At 62.6% G+C, this 23079-nt stretch overlaps 1 non-coding gene across 1 annotated transcript in view; it reads right to left on the bottom strand.

The window, feature by feature from the left end:
- Positions 1–19049, bottom strand: part of LOC102424591 — a 25072-nt gene extending 6023 nt beyond the window's left edge. The window contains exons 1-2 of the transcript XR_002827234.1: positions 18915–19049; positions 17330–17444 (exon numbers count right to left, since the gene is read on the bottom strand). This is a non-coding gene — a transcript (uncharacterized LOC102424591). The remainder of the gene's footprint in view (positions 1–17329; positions 17445–18914) is intronic.
- Positions 19050–23079: the final 4030 nt, after the last annotated feature.

Here is a 23079-nt window from a genome sequence, read left to right as displayed (position 1 = left end):
CCCCTTTCCCCCCGGGCCCCCGGGGGAGCCATCGAAAGGGTATTGGGAGCCTGCCGGAGGTCACCCCAAAGAAGGCCCAGGAAAGAAGGGGAGGAACTTCAAGAAAAGATGTTTTCGCAGGGGCCTTCCTGCTTCCCCCATTCTCCCCTCTGCCTCCCTTTCCTGGGACCCCCCCGAGCCTCCCCCAACACACACACACATGCACGCACACACGCACACACGCACATGCACACACAGTCTGCCTTTCCCTGTGGGAGGGCGCGGGCGCAGGCGGCCCGCTCCCCGCTCTGCTGCGTCTCACCTGGCAGCCCCCCCGCCGGCGAGCACTTATTTTTAGAGGAGTCTGACAGTCGTCCAAGGGGCTGAGACGAACAGATGGCCTGTCTTGAAGGCGCGTATGCTCGCTGGTTTGCACTCCTGACGAACGGTACGCGCACTCGAGAGCAGCCGTAAACGGGCCTGAATGAGCACTCAGAGCAGCCGAGCCCGCACGTCATTAACAGGAGGAGAGGGCGATGGCCAAGGCCCCTCTCAGTGCCCGTCCAGGGACGCAGGCGCTCCCCGGGGGCCCGCTGTGATGTGCGTGCACCCCCTTTCCCTGGGCCCCACCCCGGCCAGTCGGAGTTCACCCCATTCACACAGGCGGCAGGAAAAGCTCACTGCGTGGGAAGTGACACCCACCTGGCGTCAGGGTCCTGGGTGCAGCTGGGCGACCCACTGGCCCGGGACAGCCCTGGAAGGTCCGTGGAGGCCGAGGCGCTCCTCCGGGCGTGGGGGACGTGTGTGAAGCTTTCCCGGCCCTGCCTCCAGACAGCCGGACAGCCGGCCAGACAGCCGGCCAGACAGCCAGATAGACAGACAGCCGGCTAGACAGCTGGCCAGATAGGCGGCCAGACAGGCGGCCAGCCGGCCAGACAGGTGGCCAGATAGACAGCCGGCCAGACAGGCGGCCAGACAGCCAGACAGGTAGACAGCCAGACACACAGACAGACAGCCAGACAGACAAGCGGCCAGACAGCCAGACAGGTGGCCAGACAGCCAGACAGGCAGCCAGACAGCCAGACAGGCAGACAGACAGACAGCCAGACAGGCAGACAGACAGACAGACACACAGACAGGCGGCCAGACAGACAGACAGGCAGCCAGACAGCCACTCCAGAGCAGCAGGGAGTGAGCCTCGCACCCGCGCAGCCGGGGAGTCTGTCTCTCTGTCTCTCGTGTGAGCGATCCGTCTGGAACGCCCAGCCTGCGGGGTCCGCCTTCCAGGGGGCAGCGGGGTTGGCTTTTTGGGGAGGGGGGTTGGCCGCTTGTGAGAGCCAAGAGCAGCCCAAAGTCACCCAGGGGCACGGGGGGAGCCGTGTGACCCCGACTGATTTTGTGGGAGGTTCCCCCAGAGAGGCTGCCCTCGGGGTTCCCCTGTCTCGCTGCTCTGAGCCCACGCGGGAGGGGGCGCCCTCTCTAACCCCCTCCCCCCAGGCCCTGCAGCACCCAGAGCACAGAAGGCCAGCGACTAATTCCCCGCACGGGAAAACGGCTTCCTTCGAGGGAAAATGTGGGAGAAAATCACGTTGTAAAAAAAAAAAAAAAAGCGCGCAACCAACTCCCAACGGGTCCGTGTGTAGTTCTGTGCTTTGGAAATAAACCCGCCGGAGAGCAGATGACGGGGAGGGAGTGGGAGGCTTCTATTCGCAGCTTCTAAACAGGCTCCACTCAGTCACCCAACAAAGCGAGGGCCTGGTGATGCCGCCCCGGGGGGCGGGGCCGGGGATGCCCATCCGGAGGCACAGGCCAGGGGCCCGGCTGCGCGAGGGAAACGCCGGAGATGGCATCGCTCCGGGGCAGCCTGTGGATTTGCTCACCTCGGTGGCAGAGGCCACCCCAACCCCACATCCCGAGTTCATGGGGCTGCTGCCACGGTTGCTGCTTCTCACGGGATCCCCGGTGGCCGGGCCCCGCGGGGACGGGGTGCCCGATGGACTCGGCCTGAGCACCTGGAATGGCGGGTCCAGCAATGGTGTGCCAGGCGGCCAGAGCCCCTTCTGTGCACCGTGGCCCCTCCTGGGGGGCGACCGCCCTGGCCTGTCCACCTCCTGGGACCGGGAACCAGGCCCCTGGGGGACAGCTCATCGCAAATACAAATTGAGACACGCCCCCTGCCCTCAAAGCCTGACCGGACCCCTAGAAGGTATGGATCCAACCGCACACGCCGGGCAGGAGCCCTGGCACCCGCGCCACCACGGAGCCTGAGGGGAGACCAGCGCGAGGCTGTGAAACTGTTAAACACGGCGCGGGGCAGGCGGCTTCCCGAGACCAAGACAGGGCCTCTCCTCCCCCCAGCGCCTGTCATTCCAGCGTGAGTCTGAGGACACACGCACGGCCCCGGAGGGTGAGCACCCTGTCAGAGGGCCAGGCTCCAGGGACCCAGGAGGAGCTGGGAGGCGGCCTCTGGACCCGGCTGTGCTGGGCAGGGCTCTGGCCGTGCCATCGTCTGGAGGGAGGCCTCCAGCTCAGGGCAGTGCTGTCGGGGCCACCTGCCGGCAAGTGCAGCCCAGCCAGGTGCAAAGGATACCCCACCGTCCCAGGCCCACACGTGTACACACACGGATACCCCACTGTCCCAGGCCCACACGTGTACACACACGGTTACCCACCTGTCACAGGCCCACACGTGTACACACACGGATACCCCCTGTCCCAGGCCCACACGTGTACACACACTCACAGATACCCCATTGTCCCAGGCCCACATGTGTACACACACGGATACCCACCGTCCCAGGCCCACACATGTACACACATGGATACCCCACCGTCCCGGGCCCACATGTGTACACACACGGATACCCACCGTCCCAGGCCCACACGTGTACATACACGGATAACCCCCTGTCACAGGCCCACATGTGTACACACACGGATACCCCCCTGTCACAGGTCCACATGTGTACACACACGGATACCCCCCTGTCACAGGCCCACACATGTACACACACGGATACCCCACCGTCCCAGGCCCACATGTGTACACACACGGATACCCCACTGTCCCAGGCCCACATGTGTACACACACTCACGGTTACCTCACCGTCCCAGGCCCACACGTGTACACACACGGATACCCCACTGTCCCAGGCCCACACGTGTACACACACGGATACCTCACCGTCCCAGGCCCACATGTGTACACACACGGATACCCCACCGTCCCAGGCCCACATGTGTACACACACGGATACCCCACCGTCCCAGGCCCACATGTGTACACACACGGATACCCCACCGTCCCAGGCCCACATGTGTACACACACGGATACCCCACCGTCCCAGGCCCACATGTGTACACACACGGATACCCACCATCACAGGCCCACATGTGTACACACACGGATACCCACCATCACAGGCCCACATGTGTACACACACTCACGGATATCCCCCTGTCCCAGGCCCACATGTGTACACACACTCACGGATATCCCCCTGTCCCAGGCCCACATGTGTACACACACTCACGGATATCCCCCTGTCCCAGGCCCACGCGTGTACACACACTCACGGATATCCCCCTGTCCCAGGCCCACATGTGTACACACACTCACGGATACCCCACCGTCCCAGGCCCACGCGTGTACACACACTCACGGATACCCCACCGTCCCAGGCCCATGCGTGTACACAAACTCACATACACCCTCAACCCCACGCACACACGGCCGTCCCACTGCCCACCTGCCGGGTGGTTCAGGCGTGGCTGCTCCTTGTTTGACTCCATCTCCCACTGGGCAGCTGCCCTGGTCCCCGTCCGTGCTGCTGGGACCCCTCGAAACCCCCCACCTGCCGACGCCCCGGTTCCCGTGGGGCTCGGGCTTCCCAGCAGAGGGGAGCTGGGCAGATCAAGTGCCCATGAGAGGCACGGCCAGGCTCTCCCTCCAGAGGCAGGGAGGGGGGTCTCTGCTGATACCGTGGGTCCCACCACACCCCGGGACACGCAAACCCCTGTCCGTGGTCCTGAGAGCCCGCTGGCCAAGAGCCGTGTGAAACCACCTTCCTCCAGCTCCCCAAACGGGATCCTGTCCCCTCTGAGGGCCTTCCTGCCCGCATGGTGATCCCCACCCCCCGCCCGCCCGGGTGGCTCCGCCCCTGCACCCGCTCAGCCTGCACCTGCACCTGGTGCCTCCGCGCCGTGGCTCTCAGCTCCCGGCTGTGCCCGGTGTCAGCACAGAGCCTGCAGGTGCTGGGAACGCAGTGAGGCTGCAGAAATGACCGCCAGCAGCTACGGCAGCCGGCAAGCCCTCCACGATGGGCCAGGGAGGAGCAAAACTAGAGCCCCTCCTCCTGCCCCTGCCCGCCCTGTCCAGGGCAGTTCTGCTTTTTCCTGAAAAGCGGGGGAGCCTCTGAAGACACGATGCTGAGGGCCAAGAGCCCAGCCGGGGTGGCTCAGTGGTTGAGCGTCGACCCAGGAACCAAGAGGTCACAGTTGGATTCCTGGTCGGGGCACAGGCCAGGGTGGAGGGCTCGATCCCCAGTGGGGGTGGGGGGACGTGCAGGAGGCAGCCAGTAGACGATGCTTCTCTCTTTGATGTTTCTCTCTCTCTCTCCCTCTTCCTTCCTCTCTCTCTAAAAAATTCAATAAAAAACATATTTTAAAACATGGGGTGGGGCCCGCAGGGTGAGTGGGCAGGTGGGCGCGAGAGGGGCCCGTTCTGCCCAAAGAGCCAAGCGCTCGGGCTGTTCCCGAGCCGCCGCCCCCACGGCTCTGGCTCAGGGTTGGAAGTTGGAAGCTGCACAGACGGAGGCAGCGAGACGAAGGGACAGGCCACCCGCGACACCCGCTGGCGTTCCGTGCCAGGCGCCCTCCGTCTCTCCGCTGCGCGGGGGGCCTCCGCGGCGCCCGGGGTCAGGCCACTGTCCAGGGCTCGGCGCCCAGGCCCAGGCCCAGGCAGAACCACGGCCTTCAAGCCCCTGTGTTTGCTGAGGAGCTGTGCTTTCTCTGCCCAGCCCCCGGAGAGGTGGGCAGGCTCGCTTGCAGGCATGGAACATTTTGCCATGTCAGAAAAAACAAAGGGGGGGGGGAGGAAATCTTCCCGCGTCTTTACAACGTCAAGCCACAGGCTGGCTGACTTCAAACCCAGCTCCACGTACAGTCGTCGTGTTTCACGGGCCAACAGTCAGGACGCCGCGCCGGTAGCGGGGACGGAGCCCTGGAAATGAGGGCTGTTCTGGAAAACCCAGGTCCCGTGGTCACAGGTGCAGGGCCCTAACCCAACCCCGCACCCGTAGGCGTTCTCAGGGACGTTTAAGACTTTGATCCTCCCGTTGCTGCCGTCCTCACATTCCTCCTAAAGGGAAACTGTCCTGCATCCTTCACTTTTCTAGAAAACGAACCCCTGCGGGTGCAGAGCCGCCTGGCGGATAGTCCGAGGGTGATGCCCTTCAGGAAACCCGGCCCACGGCCCCCCATGGCTTGCAGCGCCCACGTGGCCGGCCCCTCGCCGGCAGCCCCTCGCCGAGAGCCCCCGGCGGCGGCGGGCCCGGCGAGCTGGAGCTGGACCTAATTTGCTGTGATGAATTGTGTCCATGCACCAGTGAGCAAAGCCGCAGCTGAGACCGATTATGTCTAATGATGGCGACGGTTCTCGGGGAACGCTTGGGGGTACACCCTTGCCCGTCCGGAGAGGACGTCCAGTCTGGCACAAAGCGAAGGGCAAAGGGGACCCCCGCCACCCAGAAGGGCAGGCTCTTCCGAGCGGCTCCCACCGAAGGGGCTGAAGAATGCTGTGGCCCAGCCTGTCTTCCCCGCTCGCCTACACCAGCTTCCACACGAACTGTGGGCACAGCACCCCCCACACACACCTGCCCCTCCATGACCAGGTGGGTCTGCCCTACGCCTTCCCTCCCACCACCAGGCAGAACTCGCTGGTGTCCATGAGGCGGACCAAGGATCCTCCATGCCTCCGGTCTGTCCCATCCCACTCCCCTCACCGGTGTGTGTGTGTGTGTGTGTGTGTGTGTGTGTGTGTGTGTGCAGGTGCACACGCAGTGTCAGGGGAGGGGAGGGACGGGTACCAGGTGAGCATGGAGTTAAAAGTATCTGAGGAAACATCATGAAAGCGGTGCGGTTCCTGGCACTTGCCCAGCACTAAGCATTCGTGGATGTGCAGCTGGATGGATCGTTGATGATGGATGGTGGCAGGTGGATGGCTGGCTGGATGGATGGATGGTGGACAGATAACCAGTAGATGATGGCTGGCTAGATGAACGTGTAGATGAGCGGATAATGGAGGAATGGGTGGTGGATAGATAGATGGGTGGGTGAATAGATGAGTGAATGACGGATGAATAGATGGGTGGATGGTAGATGGATAGATGGATGGATGGATGGATGGATGGGTAGATGGGTGGATGGGTAGATGATGGATGGGCAGAATGATAGATGGTGGATGGGTGAATGGAAGAATGAGTGGGTGGATGAATGGATAGATGAGTGGTGAATGGATAGTGAATAGATGATGGATGGATGGATAGATGGGTGGATGACTGATTGATGGATGGATGGATGGATGGATGGATGATTGATGAATGGATGCATAGATGAATGTGTAGATTTATAGATGAGTGGATGATGGATGGATAGATGGTGAATAGATAGATGGGTCCATGAATAGATGGGTGAACAATATGGAGTAACGGATGGATAGATGGATGCATGTGGCCTCAGGGAGTTAACCACTCTGTGCCTCAGTTTCCTTACTTTAACAATACAGGCACTGTGAGGATCGAGTGTCTGAAAGTGCTAAGGACAATGCCTGGCACTTAATGCACACCATATAAATGTTCGCCACTATCATTACAAGAAACGTCCATATTTGAAACACAGACAGCCATTTAAAGCTCCCCAAGTCCCCCAGGCCATGTGCTGTAGAGACGTTCACTCCTATGCGTGTGCCTCTGGCCCTCTGGGTGAGGGAGCCTGGAGGGGATCCTATCGCTCTGCAGGGAGGAAGGCGATGGCTCCTTATCCCGCAGGGAACCCCGCCCACCGGCCAAGGCAGCTCCCAAGTGGCCCCATTTCATTGATGAGGAACCTGAGGCCGAGAAAGGCGAGGCCACTTGCTAAGTTACACAGCTGGTCAGAGGCGGTGCTTGGATTTGAGCCCTCATGACCCTGACCTAAGGCCACCCCCTCCTTTCTCGCCGCCCCCTGCGGCCCCCACCGCCTCCTGGTACCAGCGAACCTGTCGCCTGGCCTCGCCCACCGCCCAGCACAGTGGACGCACTGCGACCCTGGGCCAGCCCCGGCCAATCCATGTTTGATTTTGTCTGAGTCCAGCAGCAGCGCGAGGCCACGCTCGCTATTGACACAACGAAATGAATTCTCGCCCTGCCCCTCGCCCTCCGTGCCCAGCCCCCTCCCGGCCTCTCCCTCGAGGGCTGCTGTGCGGCTGCTGACGGGCGCTCCTGAAATGCCAACTTGCATTTCTCATCATTAATTTCTTCCTAAATGTCATTAGTAATTGCTGCTGCTCGGCCAGGAGTGCCATGCAGGCTCCCACCGAGAGCACCCGGATCTCGCCGGGCGGTGGGGCCGAGCACCCGCGCGCCAGGCCCCGCGGGAGGCAGCCCCCGCTCCCGGCGCGTTGGGAAGACAGACTTCCGGATCGGGAGGCAAAGCAGGTGCGTTTTTAACACGGACGGGGCTCCAGGGCAGAGAAAAGCCGGCACGGTGTCCGGGCAGTGGTCCCACCCTCAGATCCCATCTGGCCACTGCCTCGCCGTGCCTCAGTCTCCCCATCTGTAAAATGGGGAGGAAAACAGCATCGGCCTCACAGGAGGGTCCCCGGATGAAACAGGATGAGCAGAGCGAAGGGCTCCCCGCAGTGCCTGGGGGCTGTCACTGTCACTACTGTTCCCCCAGGGTAGGCGCGGCCCTGCCACTTCCTCGCTGTGTGACAGGGTATTGAGTCTCCCATCCGTGAAACGGGACAGCAGCGTCACATCAGTTCCTCCCCTGGCCCCGTCCTGTTAGGCCTCCCAGGGGCGGGCACGGTGTCCCACGTTTTACAGTCCCCCCGAGGCATCCCACCCCGACCCTCCAGGGAAGGCAGGGGGGCCATTGTCCAGGTGAAGCGGGGGGGGGGTGTCTCACAGATAAGGTCGCACACCCATGTCACAGCGACAGCAAGACGCAGCTGAAGTTCACCCCCGTCCCCCAGGGCCCCTGTCTTTCTCTCCTGTAGGTCGGACGGTGGTAACAATCTCTTTTCTAAGTTGGGGGTGAGGGGAGGGGCAGGCCTGTGGAAGGTGCCAACCTCTGGGGGCCCTGGACCCACAGGGCACCTCCTGGGGTTGGTATCATCACTGTTTCTAGGAAACTGAAGGCATGTGGTCCGGCCGGGGCCGCGCCGGCGAGGGGCTGGGCTCCCGGCACTCGATGGCTGCCGGCTCGAGGCTCCTGGCAGCTCCCCCGTGCCCATCTGTCGCGATGGCACCGTGCCCCTCCAACGCCGGTTGGCCCCCCGCCCTAGGGCATAAATGACAGGCTCTGATGGGCAGACGGGCAGCCCGAGGCCGATTCCAAGTGCCATCTCTGCCCGGAGCGGGGCCTTTGGGGGAGCCCTCCTCCCAGTCCCCACCTGGGCCTCCGCACACTTCACCGCTCTGGCAGGCAGAGCCCTGGGCACGTGCATCTGAGCACAGCTGGGCAGGCGCCCCCTGCCCGCTCCTGCCTTGCCCTTCTCGGCAGTGACCGCAGCAGCTGCCCAGAGCAGACAGCACCTGCCCGGGAGCCGGGAGGCCTCAGGGTCACTCTGGACGCCTGCCCTTTTGGAGGGTGAGGCCTGCCCGCCCCCCTGCGCCTGGGACCCAGGCCTGAGAGTCTCGTGCCAGCCCAGGGCCGGGTGCCTGGGTCTCCAGCCCTGCAACCCCAGCAGCTGTGCCACCCCAGGGCCTCAGTTTACCTCCTGGGCGCCAGACCCCCGGGAGGCCCTCGGAAACGCTGTCTGGTTTTACTACGTTGGGGCCAGTGACTCGGGCCTGCGCCCTGGACCCCGGGGTGCCAAGGGGCAAGCCAGTGCCCACCCTCCGCCTTTTCCAGAGCAGACTCCACAGCGCCCCCCCTCCGTGGCCCCGCAGGAGGCCCTGCGTCCCCAGAGCAGGTGCAGGAAGAGGCGGTGGTGACACTGCTCCACGCTCCTGGACGCGGGAAAGGCCTCGCCCGCTCAGGAGTGGATGAGCCGAGACAAGAGGACGGTGCCTGGTGACACGGTCGGGGCGCAGGCCCCGGCCGCCGATGCGCGGAGATGCTCCAATACTGCGCCACGTTGTAGCCTATCACCCCCATCCCTCCTCAGACGCATCATAAACAGGCTTCCTGCCGCCTCCATCAGCTCACGGTCCCCTCCCACAACACACGAGGGGCTGGGACCTCCGTGCGTCCCCAGCCCCTGCACACATCGGGCCCCAGCAGGTGCCAGGAGACCCTGGGGGCCACAAGGAGCGGGTGAGCCGACGGAAACGTGAACCGAAAGCACGTGGCGCCCAGACCACAATCGCGGTGACGATGACGATGATAGTGGCTGGTGCTCGCCGCCCCCAGGCCCCCAGCAGCCACAGGAGGGGACTGGCATGACCCCGTCTGCTGCGGCCCAGAGAGGGTCAGCGACTTGCTCGAGCTCACAGAGCGGCTCGGTGGTGGGGCTGGGTCTTGAAGTCAGGCTGTCCGTCCCAGGGTGTGGGCACGGCGCTGCCACGTGTGATAGGATTCGAGCCGCGCTGGGCTCCAAGTGACGACACCCCGAACGGTGCCACCACTGCCCACAGGAGAGCCCAGATCTCAGCGCTTCACACACCGGACTCCCCATCGGCACAGCCCGAGGCGCTTGGTCTCACCCCATTTTACAGACGAGGAAACTGAGGTGCAAATGTCAGCATCAGGAAGTCATTTGGGAGGGGGCGGTCTGGGGAGGACGCCAATGCGAGCGGCAGGCTCTCCCTGCTGGAGTCACGGGCACCTTCCCATAGCGCCCCAGGCCAGGCCCAGCCGGCCCTCGTCCCCCATCAGGAGGTGGGGGTGGGGGGTGCCTCGGGCTGGCTAACTTCAAAGCAGGAAGGAGGAAGACGCTGCTGCTCACAGAAAGCTCAGCCAAAGAGTCAGATGCTAAGCATGTGCCTAGAGCACTTCTAACTTTTAATTATTATTAGTTGTAATTATCCGGCTGGATCTGACGGCAGCGGCACAAAGACGCGAGGAAACCAGGAACTTGTACATGGGCCCCTGGAATCTGCAGCGACAGCCCCCCGCTTCTTCTCCTCCCCCTGCTGTGTCTCTTCCCTCCACTTCCTACTTCCTAGGAACTACAGAAACATGGGAAAGCATGTGGGGATGGATGGAGGGATACATGATGGGTGGGTGGATGAATGGATGAATGGATGGATGGATGAGTGATGGATGGATGGATAGATGGATGGATGGATGGATGGATAGGTGGGTAGATTAATGGATAAGTGGATGGATGGATGGATGGATGAGTGATGGGTGGATGGATAGATGGATGGATGGATGGATAGGTGGGTAGATTAATGGATAAGTGGATGGATGGATGGATGGATGGATGGATGAGTGATGGGTGGATGGATAGATGGATGGATGGGTGGATGGCAGAGGAGTCTTCACTCTCCAAAATCCCAGGGTAGAGGGGGAACTCAGGTGTAGATATAGTTACTACAGTCTGTATTGGCAAAGGGAGCAGGGGTTAAACCCAGGGCTGAAGAAGCCAAAGGAGAAGCAAAGCAGCAGCGAGGGATTCTGAGCCGGGCCTATGCGAGCCGGGCCCAAGTGAGCTGGGCCCATGCGAGCCGGGCCCTGAGGCCCGAGATGGGAAGGGATTCAAGCAGAAGAACCAGCAGGTGCAGGTGCCCCTGGAAACACCCACTCCTGAGCAGGTGAGACGGGACCCGCCCAGAGGACCGAAGCAGGAAAGGCACTGCCGTCCGTCCCGCTCCCCGCCGCCCTGTCCTCTGCTCCTTGGATCCCCCAAACCTCATGCCTCTGACCTTTGCACTGCCTGTTCCCTTTCCTGGAAGAACCCCTAGCCCCTCCCCCCACTGGCGCCTTCTCAACCTTCAGGACCCAGCTGACATGCCAGCCTTCCCTGGACATGCGATCAGTTTTTCATTCCTAACATTCCCTCCCCTTGTCCTGACACACACACACCCCGGCACACACACACACTCACACACATGCACACGCACACACACCCCAACACACGCACAAACACACCCCTACACGCACACGCACACGGACACACACACGTGCATCACTCTATCACGACACAGTGTTTCATTGTCTTCGGAATCCCGCCGTCTGCAATGACCTAGGTGGTGTGCTCACTGACTCAGCGTTGGCGGTGCCCACAGAACGCCAGCTCTGGGCGAGCAGGGGTGCTGCTCCCTGTTCACACGCCGGCCCCCGGCCCCCCTGGCAGCGCCCTGCTAGGCCCTCAGTCCAGGTTTGTTCAAAGAAATGCAACGAGGGAGCGGGGCCCACCGAGCGCTCTCGGGGGCCGGGAAGGAAGCATCCCAGGGGAGCTCAGGGGCGCCCTGGCTCATGGGCACCTCCCCTGGCTGGGTACCAGGACCCGCGGGCAGGGCCCGGCGTGCCCCATCGGAAGGGCACCGGGCTGCATGTGAGCGTCCCTCGCCCCACTTCTAATCGATGGTAATCATTTAGCTGGAAGTGGCACGATGAGGCACACACGAGCAGACAGCATGAGCTAATCCTTTAAATGCATCCGCTCGGGAGCCGGGCTGGCCGCTTGGCCACCGGGGGCCCTCAGGAGCCGTTTCCTGCCGCCTCTCGGTCTGTCAGCAAGGCCGCCTGGCCTCCTGGGTCCCGGGCAGCCCACTGCCCCAGCCGGGCCCCAGCCCCCAGGTCTGCAGGAGGCCAGGACACCCAAGGCCAGAAGAGCTGTCTCGGGCCCCGCCTCCCTGTGACAGCTCTCTGTGCGCCCCAAGTTTCTGTAGGTGTGTGTTGGGGAGGGGGGCTTGCGGGGGGAGAAGGGACTGGGAAGTTGGAGATCTTACGAGGTCCCTGTCTCCACGACTGGTGTGAACCCCCCTTCTCCCCAGGCCTGGCCAGAGCAGGACTCACCCCCTCGCTCGTTGCCAGGTTTGCAGGCTCCTGGTCTCACGCTCCAGCCCAGCGGACGCGGCCCACAGGCCGGCTCCCCAGAAGGGGCCCCGGGCGCTCCCAGCTGGGCCGCCTGCCGCCAGGCTCCCGCGCATCCCCTGTCGCCGCTGCTGCGTTGCTACCTGCTTGGCCCAACTACGAAAATAGTTTCTGGGTCCCCTGACATGAAGGCTTTTTATAGTTCAGCACCGCAGGCCTCATTTAAATCTATTAGCTCATATAAATGGTAGCTCGAGTAAACTTCGGGGGGTTTGCGGGTGCCTCGGTGTGCCCCCGTGATCTGGCTTTGCGTGCAGCTCTGCCGTGCGCCCGTGACCTGGGGCCAGTCCCCGCGCCTCCGGGAGCCTCGTTCCCATATCAGTCCCTGGAGATGAGCGTTCCGCCCTCCTGGGCTGTGTTGAGACCAATTCAAGCAAAATGCTTAGAGCAGGGCCTGGCCGGCAGCGGGGAGCCGCCCGGGGGTGGGGCTGTTCTACTTCTCCTCCGGTTTCGGAGGGTCCTGCCCCGCACGCCGGAGCCGCCCCGTTAGGCTGGTGATGGGCACCCTCCCTCGTGCCCTCCGCAGTGAGGCTGAAGAGCGGGGTTCAGTGAGGCCATCAGGGAGGGGAGGAGGGGCCCTCCATGCCAGGGTCTGCGGGCACAGAGGTGTCCGTGGGGACTCAGGAACAGCTGGGCGGCACGGGCCGAGCCTGCCCCTCCTCTCGGGTCAGCTCAGCCCTGGCAGGGGGCCCACAGAGCCGCAGGCCTTCATCTGCCGAGGCCTGAGGCGGGAGACGCCGGCCGGCAGCCCTGACACTGTGGGAGTCTGTGGTTTGCAGAGTCTGTCTCACACACACAACCGGGTCCGCCCACCACCCTCCACGGAGCCCGGGCGCAGCGGAGGAAGACGGGTCTCAGCGGAAGCAACAGGGGTCGGGCGTGCGGGCCACCTTCCCACCCCCAGGACACCCAGGACACCCAGGACACCCAGGACAGAGGGCGGTCGAGCCAGGCCGAGGCCGCGTGTCTCTGCCTCGACGAAGGGACGCTTGATTCCTGGGAGCGGGACCCCCGAAACAGCTCCTGGCATCCAAACCCACCCCAGTACGCCTACCATCAAAAGGCCCAGCGAGACTGAACTCGCACCTGACCTGGGACTGTCAGAGCTCGGAGCCCATGTCCTGAGTTTCTGCCCACGACCCGGAGTCTTAGGGCCGTGGAAGCCTGCGGACAAGGCCTTCCTCCTGACGGCGCTTACACGCTTGCCGACGACTGTCCGCACACCGGCCTGCCGCCCGCCTGAAGCTCTTCTGGTCAAACAGGCCTGGGAGCTCCGGGAAGTGAGGCTGGACCCACCCAGCCCGGATGGCGAGTGCTCAGGGTGTGGGCGTGCATGTGCGAGTATGTGTGCGCAAGTATATGCATGTGTGCAGGCGTGTGCATGTGTGCGCGTGTGGGCCTTGCTGCCTGCATGCTTAGGAGAACCTGGTGAAGTCTCCTCCACGTCTTCTCCCACCTGCAGCCCTGGCATCTACTCTTTTCCATTCCACATTTCTGCCCGTTTCCGGGACATCGCGGCACAGAGACATCCGGTCAGAGCGTTCTGAGTCCGGCTTCTCTCCCTGGGCACCTGCAGCTCTTGCTGCCAACGTGCTGCTTGCGGAGGCCTGGACCTCGCCTCTCTATCCTCCACCCACAAGGAGACAGGCAGGCGCGGCCAGGAGGGCTCTGTCCTCATTCCCGGCCAGGCTGCGGGCAGCACGTTGGCAGGTCTCCTGGGGGAGCAGCTGGGAGCAGGGCCGCCAGGTGGCGTGTCACCTGCATGTTTCACGGTAGAGGAAACTCACAAACTACGCCGCCACGTGGCTGGGCCCCTTGCGCTCCGGCCAGCAAAGTCTGGGCGTCCCGACGCCTCGTCCACACCCCGGGCCCCACTCCGTGTTGTCGCTGTTTGTTTGGTTTTCGTCGTGGTGGCTTAACATCATGGTTTTCACCGGCGCTTCCCTAAGGACGGAGGACGTGAGCATCCACCCTCGCAGGTGAAGGGCTGAAGCAGTGGTTCTCAACCTTCCTAATGCCGCGACCCTTTCATACAGTTCCTCATGTGGTGGTGACCCCCGATTTCATTGTGACAAATTGAACATAATGAAAGCATAGTGATTCATCACAAAAACAATATGTAATTCTATATGTGTTTTCCGATGGTCTTAGGCGACCCCTGTGAAAGGGTCGTTCGACCCCCAAAGGGGTCGCGACCCACAGGTTGAGAACCGCTGGGCTGAAGGGTTTTGCTCACTCTTTGTGGATCCCCTCCCTGCCACCAGTCATGATTTTTCAGAGTTTTGTTTTGTAGGTTCTGGATACAAATATGTGACTTGCAAATATTTTCGCCCAAGTCTGTGACTTCTCATCACGTCACAGTGTCCTTTCAAAGACGAAACTTCTTAAATGTTGAGGCACGGTGTAAGTCAGACAATACTCCTTCCCTGCGGGGCTTCCCACTGCAAAGGGATAACCCCCAAAGCCTTCGCTGCCCTGCAGACCTGGCCATGACCGGGGCCACCTGCCAGCCCCTTCCTCCAGCCCCCAGTCTCTTGTGCTTCAGCCACACGTTTCCTTCTGTCCCAGCAACACACCTCGCTCCCTCTGACCACAGGGCCTTTGCACGGCTCCCTTCCACACACTCTCTCCTTCTCAGCACCCAGGCCTCGGTTCAAAGGTTACCTCCTCAGAGAGGCTCTGCCTGACCACCTTACCAAGGAGCACCCCCCCTTACCCCAGACTGGGGATCACACCTGCAAACCGGGCATGTGCCCTGACTGGGAATCGAACCAGCGACCTCCCGGTGCATGGGTCGACGCTCAACCACTGAGCCACGCCGGCCGGCTAATCCCACCGTACTGCCTCTACGTCCACAGCGGTATTTCCAGTCCGACAGGGAGAACAGCTGCCGTCCCCGCGTTTTCTCAAGACCTCTCGGCCCCGAGTCACAAACAGTAGCTTCCCGGAATCCCCAAGGACCTCGGCGACACGGGGCCAGGCGAGGCCCGGGGGCCAGGCCGTGCTCCGGCTGCACACCTAACCCCGCGTCAGCGAGGGAAGCCACCCTGCCTGCCGGCCCCGGCTTCAGCGAGATGGGGACAAACACTCCCCCAGCTGGAAAAGCCTCCTCTCAAAAACCCAGAAAATTGCTGTTTGAACCACTTAACGAAAGCCATTATTTGCATAGATTTGGCGTTGCGACAACACTTCCCCATTTAAACGGTCTGTAATTAAAATCAGTAATTGCAGAAAATAGGGACTCGTTAAGGCTATAATTTAGCGAGGTTCTCGGCACTTGAGGATCTGCCGTAAAGGCTGACGGGGTGACCCAGGAACCCGCGGCTCCCGGGACCGTCCTGGGGCCTGGGGCCCTTGGCAGCCCGGGAGGCGTGGCCGAAGCCAGATGGGACGGAGGCCGCAGCTCCACACTCCGCCGGCGAGGTGGGCCTGGCACCGCGGTGCCCCTGAAGCTCAAGAAAGGCGGACTGGGGGCCCTAGCCGGTGTGGCTCAGTGGATAGAGCGCTGGCCCATGGACTGAAGGATTCCGGGCTCGATTCCAGTCAAGGGCACGGACCTCAGTTGCAGGCTCGATCCCAGCCCTGCTCAGGGCGCGTACGGGAGGCAACCAATTGATGTGTCTCTCTCACATCGATGTTTCTCTCTCTGTCTCTCCCCCTCCCTTCCACTCTCTTTAAAAAAAAAATCAATGGAAAAATATCCACCCTCAGGTGAGGATTAGCAATAAATAAAAATAAGTAAATAGATAAATAAAATAAAAATAAACAAAAAGGCGGACTGGGAAGTGTGTCTGGGACAGACCCAGGAGCCGTGGGGGAGGGCCGCCTCCCGCTCCTGGCTTCCGGGACAAGGCGAATCCCAGGCTTAAGGAAATCATGGGTTCCGCGCTCCTGGGTTTAGCGGCCTGCGTGCTGGCTGTGGAAAGCTCAGGTGTCTGGGGACCCGGGGCCTATTCTGGCAGCCGGGCCAGGCAGATGAGGCCGGTGGGAGGTGGGTGAGGGCACGCAGAGCCCGTGCAGGAGTAAGGACACCGCGCGCCCTATGGTCACGTGACAGTGGGGGCAGCGGGCCGTCCCCCCACCATCCCCAGCCCAGAGGCACACGCTCAGGTTTGGATCCATGGGGAGTCAGCGGTGGGCCGCGGGGCGGGGTCCCTGACTTGCGGGGGGCGGTTTGGAAGTGGCACCCCCTCTCGGTGTAATTGGGCTCATAACTCCATCCCACACGGCGATCAGGTGACGGCGGTGTGAGCGACACGCAGACTCACAGGGGCCCAGAGAGGAATGAAACAGGCTCTCCAGCAAACCGCCCGGGTCAGAGGGCAGCCGGCGGGAGCGAGGCCCTGACCACCGGACGGTGACCCCCCAGCCCCCCGACGGTCACCTCCCCACCTCCCCCGGCGCCCTCCACGGGCCTGTTCTCATCTGGGTGACAACCACCACCGGCCGCACAGACAGGACGGCCAGGCTCGGCTTGGTGAGGGCCGCAGCGCCGAGAGAGGTGGGCTGCCCTGCCACAGGCCACACCGCTGTACCCCTCCCACCCAGGACAGCACGTGCCCGGCAGCGTTCTGACTCCCCTCGGGTTGTGGTGGCCTCGCTCCACAGGCGAGGGGGCCCTGGCACAGCCGTGGGCCGTCGTCCAGGTGGGCGGACTGCTGAGCACGGGGCCAGCGTGGGGGGGTGTCCGAGGGCGGGGGAGGGCGGTTTCTCATGGGCAGACACACCCTGCAGGCAGGGCGATGAGGACGAAAGCCAGCACTCCCCTCCTTCTGGCACAGAGCGGAGGACCTCCCTCCCCATTTGCAACTGGGCACGGCCACGTGACTCCCGCCCCTGGCTCAGCAGCTTTGCGCCGGCTCTCCTGACCGTGCGGGCCAGCAGAGGCCGAGCCCGCCCCGCACGGCCCGGCCCAGGGAGGGGCCACCGCCGGGATCCACGCCCACAAGCCACGTCCGGCCGCCTGGAGTTTTTTCCCGTCGGGGGTGCTGAGTACAAGACCCCACCATCCCCGGCTGCACCCCGAGTCCTCGGTGCGGGCGGGGGGTCCCGAAGAGCGCCTGCCCGCCCTCCGGGGTGTGGGGCGCGGGCCGGGCACTGACCTGCAGCTCGGTCTGGAAGAAGAACTTCTGGGGCCACGCGCGCAGTCGTAGATCTTGTCTTCCTGCCCGTGCACCGCGAAGATGTGCTGCTGCAGCTTGTTGGCCTGGACGAAGACTGCACAGGGACAGGGCGTCAGCGCAGGGCGGGGACACCAGCCCTGGCCCCGAGGGCCGCCCGTGCCACTCACAGGCCCAGCCTGGACACAGCCGGCCGACAGGGGCTACTGGGGCTCACACCAGGGAAGCTGAGCTCTGCCGCCTACGGGCTGTGCAACCTTGGGCAAGTCACTTAACCTCTCTGGGCTCCGTGTCCTCGTCTGAAAAACGGGGACCTTTGAAGGGTGCAGCTCACGGAGCATCTGGGAGGCTCACCTGGGTTAGCTGGAAAAATGCTTCAAAGATGGCCTGGCACGTAATGAGGCCAGTGAATGCCATCACCCGCCAGGTGCCTGCCACGCGTGGGCTCCTGGACCAGAGCGCAGGCCCGTAAGGCTGGCGCTGCCATTGTCCCATTTTACAGAAGGGAAAACTGAGGCACTGGGAATGTTCGGTGACGCGTCCCAGGCCCCACGGCTGGCGGGTGGCAGGGCCGAGACGAGTTTAACAGGCTTAGCACAGCGCCTGGGACAGGATGGGGCTGGAAACACGGATGGCTATGCTTGTTGCTGAGGGTTGTCAGCGTCCTGATCCCCACACAGAGGCCCCGTGTCCTGGACCAGCGGACCTGGGGCCCCTCAGAGCCAGCCCCCACCCCAGCCCACAGAGCGTGATGGAACAGAGGGGCGGGGCTCCTAGATGGAGGGGGTGGAAGACCCGAGGGTGTGAGCGTGCGGGCGTTCCCATGGCCGAGCCCTTTCCTCGGGCCTGTCACCAGGCGGGTCACCCACCCGCTTCCCGGTGGCGGGAGCCCAGGCGCGGGCAGCAGGAGGCGGCCCTGAAGCAGCTGTGTGTCTGGGAGGTGAGCACTTCAGAGGTGCACCCCGCCAGGCGCCCTCCCCAGGGTGGGCTTCCTGCCTGGCAGACGGCAGATGTTGGGGGAGGCAGGGGGAGGCCAGGCTCCCCGGCGCACACCGGCTGCCATCTGGGCAGCGGAAGGGGGGCCGGCAGAGCCCCCGAGACCGGGCTGGGATGGACAGCCGCTTGCCTGGGCCGGCAGCCAGCCTGGGGGCTTGACTGGCAGAGCTGCCCTTGACCTTTCCAGCCTGCAGCATGGAGGGAACACGGGCTGGGCTGGGCGGGGAGGAGGCGCGGCCAGGAGAGCCACTGCTGCTGGACAGAGCGCAAGGTCAAGAGCGCAAGGTCACGGAGGCGAGGCTGGAGACCATGCCTCCAAATCAGAGGGCGAGGCTGGGCCAGCGAGGACTCACCGCAGCTGAGAGCTGGGCTGAGGGGAGGGCCAGGGAGGCAGCCACTCACCGACCTCCCAGGAGAGGCACAGAGCAGGGGGCAGGGCCACGGGGCAGGTCCGCAGGGCAGCGGGGCTGGGGGTCCCTCGGGGCCGCCCCAGGAGCCCAGGGTCCCTGTCAGGCCGGACGCCTCTGCTGGGGTCCCCTCCCTCTCCGCACACGCTCGGTGTGGCCCTTACCTGTGAAGCACACGGGGCACTTGAAGGTGCCGCCCATGCCCTCGAAGCTGTGCTCGATGAGGTGGCAGAGCAGCTTGGCCGGGGAGTCGAACATCTGGTTGCACAGCTTACACTCGTGGTTGATGCCTTCCTCTGCAAGGAAGCGGATGTCAGTGACCTGCACACCACCCCACGCCCCTCCCTGCAGAGCCACGCCCCTCCCTGCAGAGCCACCCCACTCCACGCCCCTCCCTGCAGAGCCACGCCCACGCCACCCCCCCCCCGCCCCGATCCCCAGAACCCGGGCTGGTGTGGGGCTGTGGATGCCGATCCCTGTCCCAGCCCCAGATGGCCCAGCCACCCCCAGCTTACGGACCCCAGGCGACCTGCTCCAAAGAGCTGGCACTTGGGGGCGCCATTTGCTGGGATTTGTCCTGCAGGTCCAGCGGGAGGCCGCACAGGCCACCTCCAAGGCCTGAACCCCAGACCGTGTCACATGGAGAGGGCCCAGGATGGGGTCCAGCAGGACTGTAACGTTCCAATAGAATATTTACTGAGCATGGACTATGTGCCAGGCGCCTTGAGCTGGGGATTGGGGGGGTGCTGTCCCCCATTCTAGTGGTGAGGCAAACAGATCGTACACAAATATGATGAACAGTAACGGCAATGAGAGGTGCCGTGGGAACATGGGAGTCCTCCTGGTGGGTCGGAGCAGGAGTTCTGGGGTGAGCCTGTGCCGGGGGCCGGGGCAGGGCGGGGGTGAGGGCCGAGGGGCACATGGACGCGCACTGCAAAGGGCCTCTGGCCACTGGGGGACTTTGGGATTGTCCTCTCAGAGCAGCGGTTCTCAACCTGTGGGTCTCGACCCCTTTGGGGGTCGAATGACCCTTTCACAGGGGTCGCCTAAGACCATCGGAAAACACATACATAATTACATACTGTTTTTGTGATTCATCACTATGCTTTAATTATGTTCAATTTGTAACAATGAAAATACCTCCTGCATATCAGATATTTACATGACGATTCATAACAGTAGCAACATTACAGTTATGAAGCAGCCACGAAAATAATTTTATGGTTGGGGGTCACCACCACATGAGGAGCTGTATGAAAGGGTCGCGGCATGAGGAAGGTTGAGAACCACTGTCTCAGAGGGACGGGCAGCCACCGGAAGGCATCGCACAAAAACACAGGCAATGAGGTGCTCGGTGCTATGTTTTTAGTAGGTGGCCCACCCCGTGGCTCCCACACAATGGCAGGCACCCTGTCCGGCTTCCAGATGCGAATCTCGCTCCACCGCCCCACCTGGGAGCTGCGGAGACCCCGAACATCCACCCAAAGGCTCCCAGGGAAGAGGCGGTGCCCTGAGCACCCGCGTCACGCCCACGCCCAGAGCCCAGGCCTCGCAGCCCCGCCCAGAATCCGCAGGGCAGAGTTCAAATCCTGGCTTCTCCAAACCTCAGTTCCTGCTAATGAATAAAGGGCCACCCAGGCCCTGCCCCACGGGCTGTGAGGAAGGGAGGGGCTGGCACTGGGACCGCAGTGGCCCAGTGGTCTTCTGACCAGTGTGACCCCAAAATAAAGTCTTTTTTTTAAGTTACCACCATCCAAAAACAGCCTTCCTCTTCTAGTTAATGTGAGGATTAATTAAGCTAACAAATATTAATAATTACGAAGAAAAGGTTTGTTTTTGTTTTCAATTTTTTATACTCGATTTCAGAGTGAGGAAGAGAGAGAAATAGAAACACTGATGAGAGAGAAACGCCCATTGGCTGCCTCCTGCATGCCTCCTGCTAAGGATCGAGCCCGAAACCCAGGCATGTGTCCTGCCTGGGAATCGAACCGGCGACCTCCTGGTGCCTGGGACGGCACTCAACCACTGAGCCACACCGGCCGGGCAGAGAAGGGGTTTCGACCCGCCCCCGCACACAGCAAGTGCTCAATAAGTGCTTGCCGCCAGCGCCACGTATCCGAGAACATTATCTGGGACAGCCAAGGACGCGGGCTCCCCTCGGGCTCCCGGGGGCCCAGCCTCACCACGGGCGCCAGGTGCTCTGATTTGCCCGCAAAGGCAAGAATTCGGTAGCAGAGGGGCTCTGCCGGTGGCAAGACACAAACACAGATGGGCTGAGGCTCTCAGCCAGCCCCCGGGTCCCCGGGCCCTGGCAGGGCTGGCAGCGACAGCAGGCGTCCCCCCGGCCGGGCACCCTGCCGCAGAGGCGCACGCACACGTGGGCGTGCCAGTGGGCCTGCCCCACATAGCCCACTGGCGGCATCTACCGGGTGTTTGTCCTGCCCCTGGAGCCCTGGCAACTAGGCCACACGCACCCGGCAGAGATTCCGGCAGCTCTTCCACGGATCCTGGCGGAAAAGAATTCATTGACAAGTTCAGGGACACGGGGCGGGCTCAGCACGCACAGGGCCCATGCACGTCCTCCTCTTCCCTCGGGGAGACTGTCACCGTAATTAGAGATGGCCTCCAATGTGGGGGGGCTGCCTCAGAGACCCCCAGCGCACCTCCTGCCCCACAAACCATGCTTCTCAGTGCCTGGCATGGAGTATGGATTCAAGGAATGAAGAATGAATGAATGAATGAATGAATGGGAGACAGCACCCTTGCGCATGGCCTTCCTATCAGAATGGGGACGCCTCTTGGACATTAATGAGGCAGAGAGTGTGTGAAAAAGACATTGTAGGGAAGACTCTATGACCATTTGTAACATAAGCTGAACCTCAGAATTCACCCTGCTGGCTGGGAAAAACACATTTCCAGAAAAGAAAAAAGTGGGCTCAGAGAATCTGACCGCATCCTTAGTACAGCCTTGCGGGGATGGCGAGAGGGGTTGCTCTGAATCCTTCCCCAACCGTGTGTGTCCCACCTGGACACCTCCTCCAGGCAGCCTCCCCGGACTATGCCCGCACACACAGCTGCCCCTGGCTGAGCAGAGTGACCCTGGATTCATCTCACCATATCCGACGAGTCTTTCTGACCCTGGCAACCGGGCGAGGGGCACAGATACTGTCTTCCCCTCCTCAGAGCCCCGAAATATCAAGTCCCACCAGGAAATATTCACGGAGGAGAGATGCCCCGGGCGGGCCCTCCCTCCCCCCTGCCCGCCAGCGCCCCCCGGTCAGACTGAGATGGCGAAGGAGGATTTACTGCTCTGCCAAGCGAGGCCTTCAGCCACTTGGCCGTGAATGGAGCCGTGCCGGTCTGACACATGAGCACCAGGAGGACAAAGAAGGCTCCTGCAGCTTATAATCCGAGGCATCGGGGCCGACAGCCCCTTTCCGTCCACCGAGTGCTGAGCGATTCGTCAGCGGGTCCCCCTGATTCATAGACGCAGCTACGCCGCACCCACGTTCATAAATACGCGCCCAGTCAGGCAGCGGGGGCCACGGCCGTTCCACAGCCAGGCAGCCGCCACTGCAACAACTCGCAGCCCCACACCAGCGTGGACGGGAGGTTCCAGGCTAATTGGATCCACGTTCCTGCTTCTCCCCGAAGTGCCGAAAATGGGGAGACGGGAGAGGAAAATAAAGGCAGCAAGACGTCAAAGGCAGGTGCAAACAGCAACGCCTGAGGGTTCCACCGCCTGGGAAGCGCTTGCGTTCAGGGCAGCCCATCTGGTCTGCAAATCTTTCTGAAGAAGGAGGCCCTGTCCCCACCGAGGGGGTGGGAGGTGCTCCGTGGGGTGTCCGTTATGTGCACCTCTGCCCAGGAAACCACCCAGGAAAACGTGTGGGGGACCTAGTTAGAGGGCGGCGCTCTTCTGCGCACCTGTGACCAGGTGGGCCAGCCCGAGGTGACCTGGTGGGTCAGCCCGAGGTGACCAGGTGAGCCAGCCCGAGGTGACCTGGTGGGTCAGCCCGAGGTGACCAGGTGAGCCAGCCCGAGGTGACCAGGTGGGCCAGACTGAGGTGACCAGGTGGGCCAGCCCAAGGTGACCAGGTGGGCCAGCCCGAGGTGACCAGGTGGGCCATACCGAGGTGATTGGTGGTCCAGATTGAGGTGACCAGGTGGGTCAGCCCGAGATGACCAGGTTGTTCAGCCCGAGGTGACCAGTTATTTAGATTGAGGTGACCATGTGGGTCAGCATTAGGTGACCATGTGGGTCAGAACGAAGTGACTAGGTGGGCTATCCTGAGGTGATCTAGGAGGGTCAGCCTGGGGTTGACCTGG

Source organism: Myotis lucifugus, unplaced genomic scaffold (genome assembly GCF_000147115.1).
Source record: "Myotis lucifugus unplaced genomic scaffold, Myoluc2.0 scaffold_962, whole genome shotgun sequence".
In the NCBI taxonomy this organism is placed as follows: Eukaryota; Metazoa; Chordata; class Mammalia; order Chiroptera; family Vespertilionidae; genus Myotis; species Myotis lucifugus.
The sequence above is the reverse complement of the archived record's forward strand: the minus strand, read 5'-3'. Positions and strand labels throughout refer to the sequence as shown.